This window comes from Schistocerca cancellata, chromosome 2 (assembly GCF_023864275.1).
Source record: "Schistocerca cancellata isolate TAMUIC-IGC-003103 chromosome 2, iqSchCanc2.1, whole genome shotgun sequence".
In the NCBI taxonomy this organism is placed as follows: Eukaryota; Metazoa; Arthropoda; class Insecta; order Orthoptera; family Acrididae; genus Schistocerca; species Schistocerca cancellata.
Window position 1 is genome coordinate 194727439 of NC_064627.1, and position 13270 is coordinate 194740708.

Here is a 13270-nt window from a genome sequence, read left to right on the forward strand (position 1 = left end):
GTTCAACTTTCCATATATCAGTGCCAGATTCGTGTGAATCGTCAACACAGACCTGATAAAGTGGTTAGATTAAGTGCAGTTATTCGTGTCTTACAAAAGTGTAATGTTTGGTATGTATTCCATTCACTTCTGTTGTTAGTCACTTAATTTTCTTTGCTTCCTTTGTGTGATGACATTATTTTGTTAGCACTTTGTTCACTGACAAGATTGTTTGAAAATTATTCAAATATTTGGTTTTGCGTGTAATGTAATGTAATCAGTTCATTATAATGTTTTCAACATATTTCTCCCACTAATTGGGAGTTGCTTGTCCCACTTATTATAATATAAAGATGAAGGTCATACTAGTGGCAACAGGCGACAATGACAAACACAATAGGGCTACAGAACGATAAATGAGCTGTCGATCGCTTTTGTATGTAGAGGAACATGTCTGTGTTTCTTACATGTGAGTCTGTGTGTTTATATTCTTTTGATATCAACATGGTAAGCTACAATTCTATCAAATGTCACAAGTGTTCCTTCACGTATGTGTTGTAGCTTGCCACTCGATTCTTGGTTTTTGTCCATACTTGCGCTTATTTTAGAATCATTTTTAGAAACGTACATGCCTTCTGATAGTACACAAACCCTTGGAGGCAAGAAAATATCTCAAATATTTTGTAAATTAAGTAGGAAATGGATGCAAAACAAACATTACGCTTACGACGCGTCTGACGTTCACCTTAGCGTTGCTCCATCTGTCAAACGGTAACAACTTTTACAGCAGTGAGTGTCCCGTCTGTTATGTTAGACTGTGCTTGTACTTCCCGATTGGTCTTTGAAAACACGGTGTCTCACGATCAGTGCAGTAACATGGTTGTACTTCAGTTTTCGGGACCTTACCAGTAAGAAACACGTTTGTGGAATCCTACAATGAGGAACCACAAAAATCGCAATGTCACTATGAATGTGTGGCAACCAAAGAGCTACACGATTGCTGAATCTCTTACCGGAATTGTATCCTCCCAGGGAGTAAATACAGGCACATATCTCAAGAAAAATTGGTTACTGATATATATGTATATATTCTGTAACAGTGCTGTGTTTTGTGAACATTGATGTATTTGCAGCAATTACTAGTGCAGTAATGCTTGTTTCATCTAAGTTCTTTTCAAATACCTTAATACAGATGTTATTCTGAGAATTCAGGGCCTGTAGAGAATCCTGACAAAGGCTGGCATTATAGTTTAACATCTGCGAAACATCAGGAGTATAAGGTCATAAGTACTTGTTGTGACTGAAAGCTTACCGGTATTTGCTTTATGGAAGGTACAGTAAATTACATCTTTTTTGTGATTGTTACAAAGTAAGTGATTTGGTTTTTGAAAAGTCGCAGTAGGCAGTACTCCAATAATTGTTTTCATTTTTTATTTTACAGTGACAAAATACAGTTATTCACATTCACAACCACAAATGCTCCAGTCACGATCTGTCAGTCAGACATGCTTACGTTGGCTGTATACAAATTCAACTCAGTGTTAGCTCCAAATGTGTGGATGCTGTCCTATGACTATTCGCCAATGCTGGCATCAATGTGTGGACGAGGAGTAAGGATGTATTGAGGGAACTATCTAAACAACAACTTGTTAATATTTGTCGTTGTTGACATGATACCGAACCATAGGTGAAACTCTTTTTCACAGCTGGACTGTAGAGAACACAGTAAGAATAATAATCAACTATAATTATGACAAACAGTTGTGAAGGAGTTGCTGGAACTCTTGTGAAACCTCGGTTCTCGTTTGTTTGTTGTGCCTAAATATATACTCGGTAACATACACAAAATAAAATTGCTGATAGATGAAAACTCTTCAAAACAGCTGAAACAGCGTTTTCATGAAGTTCTTTCACGTAAATAATGTATCAGTAGTAGGATAAACATGGGGGTTACATACGCCACATGTCATAGAAGAAAGATAATGAACTTTTCTTATTGTTCTCACAATATGGAAGCTCTTATATCAAGGAATATTTAGAATTGTGTCTCTGTCGAAGCTGTAAGGAACTTGTGTAAAACGGAGTCTTATTATGGAGCACTGAATACACTGTGTTAACACACTGAAATATTTTCTCTAATGCACTGCAATGTAGGTCAAGTCAAACAATGCAATATTATGGACCTCAATGGGATAAAGTTTCACAAGGAGTCCCTCAAGGCTCAATCTTAGGGTTAGTCTTGTTTCTGTTTCATGTAAGTGATTTAGCTCCCAATATCAGTGGCCAAGCAGTCACGTTTGCCGATGACACTTCAGTACTTTTTGAAAAGGGAAATGTGAGAGAAATTTCGTATGCTGTAACAAACACACTAAACAGTATAGACACATTGTTTCAACAAAATGGTCTGAAACTTAATATTTCAAAAACTCTGTTTACTCAGTTTAAAACCAACAGACTAAAAATTAATGAGATCAGTCACATTTGTAAAATTCGAGTTATGGAAGAAGCAAAGTCCATCAGATTCTTGGGACTAAACGTGGGCAAAATTCTGAGCTGCCAGGCATATATAGGTTATTTAGTTACTAAATGAAACATCGTTGCTTTTTCAGAGGTCATTCTATCTGGTGTAACTGACATAAATAGCAGGAAAGTGGTGTACCACAGTTACTTTGAATCCATAATTGGATATGGTTTAATTTTTGGTGGGAATTCAAACTACATGTAACATCAAAAAAAGCACTTACTTGTTCTATATCTTTCTGTCTTAACTTGACAGTTGTCCTTACTTTTCTTGCACTTATCACTTTATAGTTGGTTTTTTCTTATTAATTCTCATTCCAAAATCCTCACAGGTCTTATTTAATTGTTTTAACATTCCAGTCATAGTTGTTTCACTCTCTGCCAATAACATTGTATCATCTGCAAATAGAATACATTCTGTCCTCCTACCACCAAACCACACTCCACTATTTTGTTTCAAATATCTCCGAATAATATGCTCCACATATATATGAGAGGTATATGTTTTTAATTAGCCTTCTATCCCTTCTGTAGATACCATTCTTTCTTAGAATATCCATTAATTTATTCCATTACTCTCTAGCAAAGGCTCTTTCTAAGTCAATGAAAACAGTGTAAATTTCTCTTCCACTTTCTCCATACTGCTCCTCTGGAATACCTTTTTCAGTCTTCTGTGAAGTTTTCTGTTTATCACATTTAATAAAACTTTAGCTGCATAAGGAATCAAACTTATTGCTCTAAAATCCTCACATTTCTTGTCATTCTGTTTTTCTCAGTCAGTATCATTAATGCTGAGAGAAAATCGTCTGGTGGTTAATGTTTTTCATATACCTTATTACACAGATATGTTAACTCTTTCAGACCACTACTCTCAAGGCTCGTAAACAACTCTGCCGGCTATCCATCGATTCCACTTACTTTATGATTCTTCATGTCTGTTAAAGCCCTTCCTACTTCTCCTTCCAAGATGCAGCATCCTTTGTCCTGTTCCATAATTCTAGTCTTCCTTTCTAATTCAATAGCTTTTGGTTTTTGATCAGCCTCATCTAGGCACTCTACATATTCTTGCCACCTCTCCAACAGTTCCTCCTTTTTATAAACTGCAGTATCATCACTTCTTTCTATTCCCATACTAGTCCTGATTTTCTTTGCTTCAAAGACTAGGTCATCAGCTAACCTGTACATCATAATGATGTTTCCCTTCCTTTTCTAGTTGTTCTATTTCTTTACGCCTCTCTTTGATCCATGTCTCCCTTGCCTGTTCTCTTTTTCTCCTTAAGTCACTATTCAGCTTTCTGTACATTCTTTTTCCTTCCTCAATTCCTCTTGTATTCCATTTCTTTCTTTCTTCCATCTTAACTAGTATTGTCTTGTTATGCATTTTTCGTTATTCTTTATAATTTTCTCACCCCTACAACTTCTTCTGCAGATTTCTTAGGGTTTTGACTCATCCTCTTCCATTTCTGACTTCCTTTATCTTCACTTGGCTCTCTAACCCATTTTGACATAAATACACTCCTGGAAATTGAAATAAGAACACCGTGAATTCATTGTCCCAGGAAGGGGAAACTTTATTGACACATTCCTGGGGTCAGATACATCACACGATCACACTGACAGAACCACAGGCACATAGACACAGGCAACAGAGCATGCACAATGTCGGCACTAGTACAGTGTATATCCACCTTTCACAGCAATGCAGGCTGCTATTCTCCCATGGAGACGATCGTAGAGATGCTGGATGTAGTCCTGTGGAACGGCTTGCCATGCCATTTCCACCTGGCGCCTCAGTTGGACCAGCGTTCGTGCTGGACGTGCAGACCGCGTGAGACGACGCTTCATCCAGTCCCAAACATGCTCAATGGGGGACAGATCCGGAGATCTTGCTGGCCAGGGTAGTTGACTTACACCTTCTAGAGCACGTTGGGTGGCACGGGATACATGCGGACGTGCATTGTCCTGTTGGAACAGCAAGTTCCCTTGCCGGTCTAGGAATGGTAGAACGATGGGTTCGATGACGGTTTGGATGTACCGTGCACTATTCAGTGTCCCCTCGACGATCACCAGTGGTGTACGGCCAGTGTAGGAGATCGCTCTCCACACCATGATGCCGGGTGTTGGCCCTGTGTGCCTCGGTCGTATGCAGTCCTGATTGTGGCGCTCACCTGCACGGCGCCAAACACGCATACGACCATCATTGGCACCAAGGCAGAAGCGACTCTCATCGCTGAAGACGACACGTCTCCATTCGCCCCTCCATTCACGCCTGTCGCGACACCACTGGAGGCGGGCTGCACGATGTTGGGGCGTGAGCGGAAGACGGCCTAACGGTGTGCGGGACCGTAGCCCAGCTTCGTGGAGACGGTTGCGAATGGTCCTCGCCGATACCCCAGGAGCAACAGTGTCCCTAATTTGCTGGGAAGTGGCGGTGCGGTCCCCTACGGCACTGCGTAGGATCCTACGGTCTTGGCGTGCGTCGCTGCGGTCCGGTCCCAGGTCGACGGGCACGTGCACCTTCCGCCGACCACTGGCGACAACATCGATGTACTGTGGAGACCTCACGCCCCACGTGTTGAGCAATTCGGCGGTACGTCCACCCGGCCTCCCGCATACCCACTATACGCCCTCGCTCAAAGTCCGTCAACTGCACATACGGTTCATGTCCACGCTGTCGCGGCATGCTACCAGTGTTAAAGACTGCGATGGAGCTCCGTATGCCACGGCAAACTGGCTGGCACTGACGGCGGCGGTGTACAAATGCTGCGCAGCTAGCGCCATTCGACGGCCAACACCGCGGTTCCTGGTGTGTCCGCTGTGCCGTGCGTGTGGTCATTGCTTGTACAGCCCTCTCGCAGTGTCCGAAGCAAGTATGGTGGGTCTGACACACCGGTGTCAATGTGTTCTTTTTTCCATTTCCAGGGTGTATCTTTGTTGGATGCGAGGTCCACCAGTTATGCAAAACACCGTTTTTCTCATTACCCAAACATGTTTCAGCACTACTGTGCAATCATCAGTGGGTTTTCGTTTTTAGTTATTCTGCAATGTGAACATTTTTGTTAAATGATTATAAAATTATGTGTATTTTTAGTTAAAACAACAGATCGTTTCTTTTTGTAAATACCTTTATATTTGGTGTGTATGAATTTTCTGGATCACTTGTGTGTTAATTACTACAGGTAACTTGTCATCTGCAACCAAACGATGTTGATGAGAATTTTTTTTTTTTTTTTTTTGCTAGGAGTTAACCTATCTTCTTGAATGTAATTCAGTTTTTCACGATGTTTTCGTGCTTATGTTCGCTTTTACTTACGTTTTCGTGTGGCAAGTACTTCCATCCTCCACATAAGGCTGAGATGTTATGATAACACACGTAATTATAACAAGAATTTTTCACAAATAACGTAGTAAAACACTTTTCACTTCCCCAGAACACAATGTGATTGTGGTTTGTTATGTGTCCCAGCCCAGTCAGTGTTCATTTGTTAACCAGAGAGTTCGGCACCAAATTTGAATTTTGTTTGCATTTTATCTTTGTGTGTGTGTGTGTGTGTTTTTATTTGTAAAGTTCCTTTAATGTGTTAAATAGTGTGCCCTTGCAGAGTGTAGTGTATTCGTTTAAGACCTGTTTTCCTTCTGCTATTGCCTTCTGTATATGGAAGTCAGTGTACATAGAACAAACATGCAGAAACTTCAAAACAATGTTTTGTAATTGTAATTCCTAGGAATTTATTTGAATTTACTGCTTATAGAGTTGATTGATGTATTGTGTAACCAAAGTTTAATGGACTCCTTTTAGCAGTCATGTGGACCTGAAATTCTTTATATCCAGCTAGTCCGGATATCTCACCGATTAAGGCGTGTGTCCACTAGCAAGTAACTTCTGCAAGCGCTTGCTGAGGTGCTTATATCAGAACAAAAACTTGTGTTAGTTCACTTCTCCACGTCGCTTCGGCAAGCTAATTTCAGGAACTTACTGCAAGCACTTGCACAACTGTTTCCACTCGATTTGCGGCGTGAGATAGACAAGTGGAAGTTTCCAATGTTGTGATTAAAAACTCAGCAGTCGCCACTGCTTCATCACTATTACTGAAGAAAACTACTAATGAAACGCAAAACTAAGAAAAAAAGAAATGTTTCGCTGAAGAAGTGGATACAGAGGCGTAGATATTTAAGTTATTAAAACGCATTATTTAATGAAATAAAATCAGAGGACTTCACTGAGATTAAACACTTCCTAAGATAGTCATATGCTAGTTTCGAACGTCTCTTTTCTGTTGTACAAACAAATATTCCAAAATAGCATACAAAAATGCTGACAACTATATCAATGACCTTTCCATTACTCTTCGACTTTTAGAAACAGTATTTCTCAATTTTATTACAAATGTAATCAATTTATGTTCCATGTTAACATTGAAGACGCCTGTACTGCCATTCTGTTCCCTTCTGGTGAAAAAAAGTAAACGGCAACTTCATTTCTCATTTTCTTGGCTGTAGTATCCAATAATACATTGAGGTTACGGATGTCATCGGATAGCGATATGCACAAATACAGATAACGATAGTACTGGATGCAGAAGGTATAAAAGCGCTGTCATTTGTACTCAGGTGATTCATGTGAAAATATGTCCGACGTGATTATGGCCACACGACGGGTATTAACAGACTTTGAAAGCGGAATGGTAGTTGGAGCTATACGCAAGGGGTATTCCATTTCGGAAATCGTTAGGGAGTTCAGTATTCCGAGATCCACAGTGTCAAGAGTGTGTCGAGAATACCAAATTCTCACCACAGAAAACTGAGGGACCGTGCAGTGCAATTTAGCGTTAACGAGCTATAACAGCAGACGACCGACGCGAGTGCCTTTGCTAACACGTGACACCGCCTGCAGTGCCTCTCCTGGCTCGTAACCCTATCCGTTGGACCCTAGACAACTGGAAGATCATGGCCTGGTCAGATGAGTCTCTGTTTCAGTGGGTAAGAACTGATGGTAGAGTGCGAGTGTGACCCAGACCACAAGAGGCCATGGACCCAAGTTGACAAGATGGCACTGTGCAAGCCGTTGGTGGCTCCATAATAGTGAGGACTGTGTTTACATGAAATGTGCTGATAACCTCGGCGTTGACCGCCCGTAAGCTCCCTGCTATATGGAATAGACTGGCTCCTCTGGACGTTCGGCCACTTGGACACCATTTGCAGCCATTCATGGATTTCATTTTCCCAATCGACGGTAAAAATTTTAGGGATGACAACGCGCCATTTCACCGGGCGCGTTTGATTTGAAGAACATTCTGGACGATTCGAGCTAATGATTTGACCACGCAGAACGCCTGCATGAATACCACCGACCATTTACGGGACATAATCGAGGGCTCAGTTCGTGCCCAAAATGCTGCACTGGCAACATATTCGCAGTTATGGACGGCTATAAAGGCAGCACGGCCGAATATCTCTCTAGGTGAATTGCACTACGCCGGACAGAAGGAGGTACGACACGATATACGGACGTATTTCATGAGTTTCGTCACCTCAGTGTATGTGTTTAGGGATTACGATGGAACATTTGTTTCAGCCCATCTGTCTCTGCGCCATTCTCCTTTTCCACAAATACATTTTCGTACCGGTATAGAACAGACACAACTTCTGCAAGGTTGAGGGCATGTTCCATAAATTGGCAGGTTCGACAGGTACTTGCAACAATATGTAAGAAACTGTTTTCACTAACTTGCGGAAGTAACTTGTGAAAGCCGGCTTGCTGGAGGTATTTCTACATTAAAAAACGTGCAGAAACAGCTTCCTCAAAGGAGTCGCGGATGTTTGATTGCTAATGGATACATGTTAGCGGCCTAAAATTTAACACGGCAAAGTTGTGCAATGAGCAGCACGATAGTTTCGAGACTGTAGCAAGGCACTTCAGCTTTGCTACATTGCAACGGCAGTCGCTGCGTCGGCACCAACCATGAATACGGGGATTGTAGCACGTTTCCTTAATCTGTTACTGTGTGTTTTCTTTATTTCTCACTAAAATATTAATTTCAAATGTATGGAGAGGGTGATGAATTTTTAAGCAGTTGCTGAGTCATGTGAGGAGGGCAACAAGTGAGGAAAAATCATTTTATTAACAGTTTTGGAGAAAAATTGTTTCAGGAAATCGGCACAGAACTTTTCAGCCACTGACAGCGAGGAATGCTGTGTCTCAGGAACTGATGAGAATGCGGTGCAAGCGCGGGACAGTGACTGGATTGGATTGGATAGGATTGTTTGGGTGAAGAGACCAAACAGCGAGGTCATCGGTCTCATCGGATTAGGAAAGGACGGGGAAGGAAGTCGGCCGTGCCCTTTCAAAGGAACCATACCGGCATTTGCCTGGAGCGATTCAGGGAAATCACGGAAAACCTAAATCAGGATGACCGGGACAGTGATCTGACAGTGAAATGTCGACAACTCGACCGCATATTGTAAGGAGAATAAAGCACAGGCGAAAGACACCAGGTCCAGCAATCGATCCCGCGCGAACATTAGAGCCATAATTCTGACAGTACGCAGCTATGACTCTCTGAATGTACATCTTTCAAATTTCGTGCGCATCGCTTGTTTGCAGCCTAATGCCCGAATTCCAAGTAGTGTGCAGCGAAGCGACAAGCAGAGCCTACCTATTACAGGTATGTTGCAGACGAGGGAAGAAGAAGGGGGAAAAGGACAAATTTGCCAAATGCATTGCGATATCTTGTTCTGGGACACATGTTATTCTAAGTGAAAAATAGGTAAATAACACAGGCCAAGGAAAATTCTGGGTTTTTTTCATCTCCTAAGAACTTTGTAACGACTTGCTTTAATGATACCCATGCTTCATTCTCATTTTTTTAAAACTTTTTTTTACTTTGATAGCTGATTTTTATGAGCTGAATCCAAATCTGGCTTTACGTTTTTTGTATCACCCATAGTTTTAGAGCAATATGCTTTTTATTATATAGTATAAAAATCCTATGCTATACGGTAAACGGGAAAATTAATAAAACGTGTTGTTACAACGTAAGCATAGTTTGTATTTAAGTAAGCAAGTATGTGTTAATAGAGGTTTCACTTGTCAGCTGGAATTGGTTTGTATTTTCTTTCCTTTTTTCTTCAAAGCTTCTTGTGTAGCTTTTCCTGCGATGAGTCGCTTGCTAAACTTCTCGCTGAAGTGACCAACAGTAGTCCCCCATCATGTTGGTGTTCCAGCACCCTTAGAAGTATTTTTCCATCACTTTAATGTCCTGGTGAAAACGCTCTGCTTGCTGCTCAAAAACATCTTCCATATTGTCCGGGAAGTAATCAAGGTGACTGTTAAAAAAGTGTTCTTTCAGGTTCATTAAACATCCTAAACTTTTAAACTTCTTTAACGTTATAGCTGTAATAGAAACATATTCTGGGGTTTTTTCATGTCCTAAGAACTTTGTAACGACTTTCTTTAATGTTACCCATGCTTCTCTCTCATTTAAGGTCGTTGTGGATTCAAAGTTAACACAAACATCCGTTTTTCAATGTCAGGTCCGACAAACACGCCTTCTTTTAGTTTATCTTCTGAAAGGTGTGGAAACTTTTGGCAGAGATACTTAAAACATGGTCCATCTTTAGGCAAAGCCTTTACAATCTGTTTCATTAGGTTTACCTTTATGTCTAGAGGTGGTAGGCGTACGTTTTTTGGATCTACAAGGTTTTTGCGTAGAATGTTCTTCTCACCAGGTTTTAAAGACTCCCTCACAGGCCAGTTCTTTCTGCACCAGTGTTGATCTGTTGATCCCTAGCCCTACTGTCCCATTCACACAAGAAACATGGAAATTTGGTAAAGCCACCTTGCTGACCAAGGAGCATGCATGTTACTTTTAAATCGCCACATATCCTCCAATCATGAACAGAATAGCCTATTATATTTAGCACTATTTCTAGGTTTTCATAGCTTTCTTTCATATGTACAGAATGTCCAACAGGTGTAGATGCGTACAATGTTACCATTGTGTAATAAAACAGCCTTTAAACTAGTTTGGGATGAATCTATAAACGGCCTCCAGTCTTCCTTTTGTATTCAATACCAAACTCATTGTCGGCCGGAGTAGCCGAGCGGTTCTAGGCGCTATAGTCTGGAAACGCGCGACCGCTACGGTCGCAGGTACGAATCCTGCCTCGGACATGGATGTCTGTGATGTCCTTAGGTTAGTTAGGTTTAAGTAGCTCTGAGTTCTAGGGGACTGATGACCTTAGCAGTTAAGCCCCATAGTGCTCAGAGCCATTTGAACCAACCAAACTCATTCATCAGATCAGACTGGGAATGTCTGAGCAGTACACTAAATCACCTCCTTGTCAAAAAATCTTGGAAAATTACTGCTCTCTATTTCTATACATGTATATGCTGGTTCCAACTGCCAATAAGTTCTTTTCTTTTAATCTAGAGCCAAGCAATTCAGTTTTTTTTCTTTCGTTAAGCCCAGATCCCTAACCAAATCTTGTTAAGATCGGTCTGAGTAAACAATTTGGGCTCTAGACTTTCTATATCACAATGGAATCCATCATCATCTGGTTCATCTAAATCACATTGTACATCAGAATATACTTCTGTTGGAATAGAATTTAAATCATCTGGTGGTTCAGGAACTGGCAAAGCTATACCATGCCCTACTGGTCGGATGGCAGACGGAAGGTTAGGGTAGCTTATTACATTCATGTTTTTTGAATTATGACCAGTAATACCAACACTGCAAAAGTAGCAATCATCAGAATGATTTCTTGGCTCCCTCCATATCGCAGTAACAGCAAATCTAAAGGCTTTTTTTCTCCTTTTTGGACCGTTTTCTCAGATCTTCAACACACACGTAACACACCTTATTCGGCGTCCAGGATTTATCTAATCACAAAGTTTAGAACCAAAGTATGATAGATAAACCTTTTTCACAAAGTCTGTATTGTTTGTTTGGTGTTTTTTAATCACAAATTCATCACAAATATAACAAAAACTGTCAGCAGAGTTTGTACAACTACGATTAGACGTTGTACTAAGCACATGTACAGGAAACGGAAAGTGAGGTGAGATTGACAGTAAACAAAACATCACCTGTTAACACAAAACTAGAATCGATCTTTTTTGCCAGCAAATGTTTTCAGCAGTGTTATCAACGTCATCTACATTCATTACACCTCCTTTTTAAATAATTTTAACTTTATAAGAGCTGTTAAATTCTTTAAAAAATCGCTTAATGTAATAAATTAACTGCAAAACGTGAAGAAATTGTGAATGATACAGCTTTTTAAGTATCACATTTGGATTTTCCACCCTAAAAAACATAAGAATAAGGTATTTTCAGCAAAAATTTTTTCCATCGTTGGCCTGTGTAATCTGAGTATGGTACATAATAGTATGTCAGCCTCAGGAACATATACATTCAATACTATTTCACAGTATTCTCGTATTGATAGATAAGTTTTTGGATAGGGTCCGCCTTTAGCTATCCAAAAACATATGTATTGTTAAAGCAAACACGGAAAAAAGAGCTTCAACCCCAAGATGATTATATTGTATTGATATTCTCCAGCTATACGGGATGGTCAGAAACAATCTGAAAAGCTTACAAGGGAATTTCAAGGTAGATTGTGCTGAAAAATAAGTGTTAAGAAAAACATTCGATATGTTGGGCTGTTTACGAATTAATTAGCACTGAAGTTAGCCAATCAGGCCGTTGCGGGCATAAATTCAAGCGGTGCGCCAGAGTCGCTGTCGCCAAACGTGTGCCTCGTTTGGTTTCCTAAAACTAAACAAGAGAGCGATAGAAGAATTGGACATGGGACGGCAGTAAGGATCAAACCCGGCCCAAAGGCTGAGCAAACTCGTGCGCTATCATCTACGCTGTGAGAACAACTGACATTAATTGTAACTGGTGGGCCGCGTGAATTTGCGCGTGCAACGGCCTATTTTGCTCACTTCAGCGCTAATTAACTCGGAAACGGCGCAACCTACCGAATTTTTTTTTATTAAGAATAATTTTTCAGCACGATCTACCTCGCAAGACCCGTACAAGCCTTTCGGACTGCTTCTGACAAAGTAAAATGAGTAAACCTAAGCAACTGAAGAGCTATAATGAAATGAAGTTGATGCTTTTCGATTTACAGTTTAGTCATATCACTCACGTGCTTTAAAATCTAAGCAAAATAACGCCAACTGTAGTGTTAATAATAAAACAGAGCTCTGCTACTTCTTTAACGATACACTTATTCGTTTCATTCATTTATGCTGCGTCTGTGAACCACAACATAGAAACGTTCAAAGCCAAGACATCTACGGCACTAGCTAAAGATTAGAAACCACGCACTTTGGCACAATGAACGAAGAATGATACCAATGTCAAAACAGTATTTCACAAACGTCTTACCCACTCCACTATACAGTGTTTCGCGCTCTAGTATTAGGCGGCCACAGTGGAGCGGAGCAAGCGAATAACAACAGGAAAGCGTGAAATTTAAAAGCCCTATATTCGGAAGGTCATAGATGCGTACTCTCAGAATAACGGTGAAAATTTTCGCTAAGGATCTTAAGCTAAGCCCACCGGAAAACCGAGGCGGCGAAACTAAGTGAAGCCCCTCGGCCTGCTTAGAAACTGATGAATTTGTAGTGCACATTTCGTAAAAAAATCAATAATATAGTTATAACGACTGATAAAAAAGTCAAGTATTTATTGCGTGTGTCGTCCACGCTCTAGCAATTGTAATACACGAACTTAAAAATAGAGTTGAGAAGCTT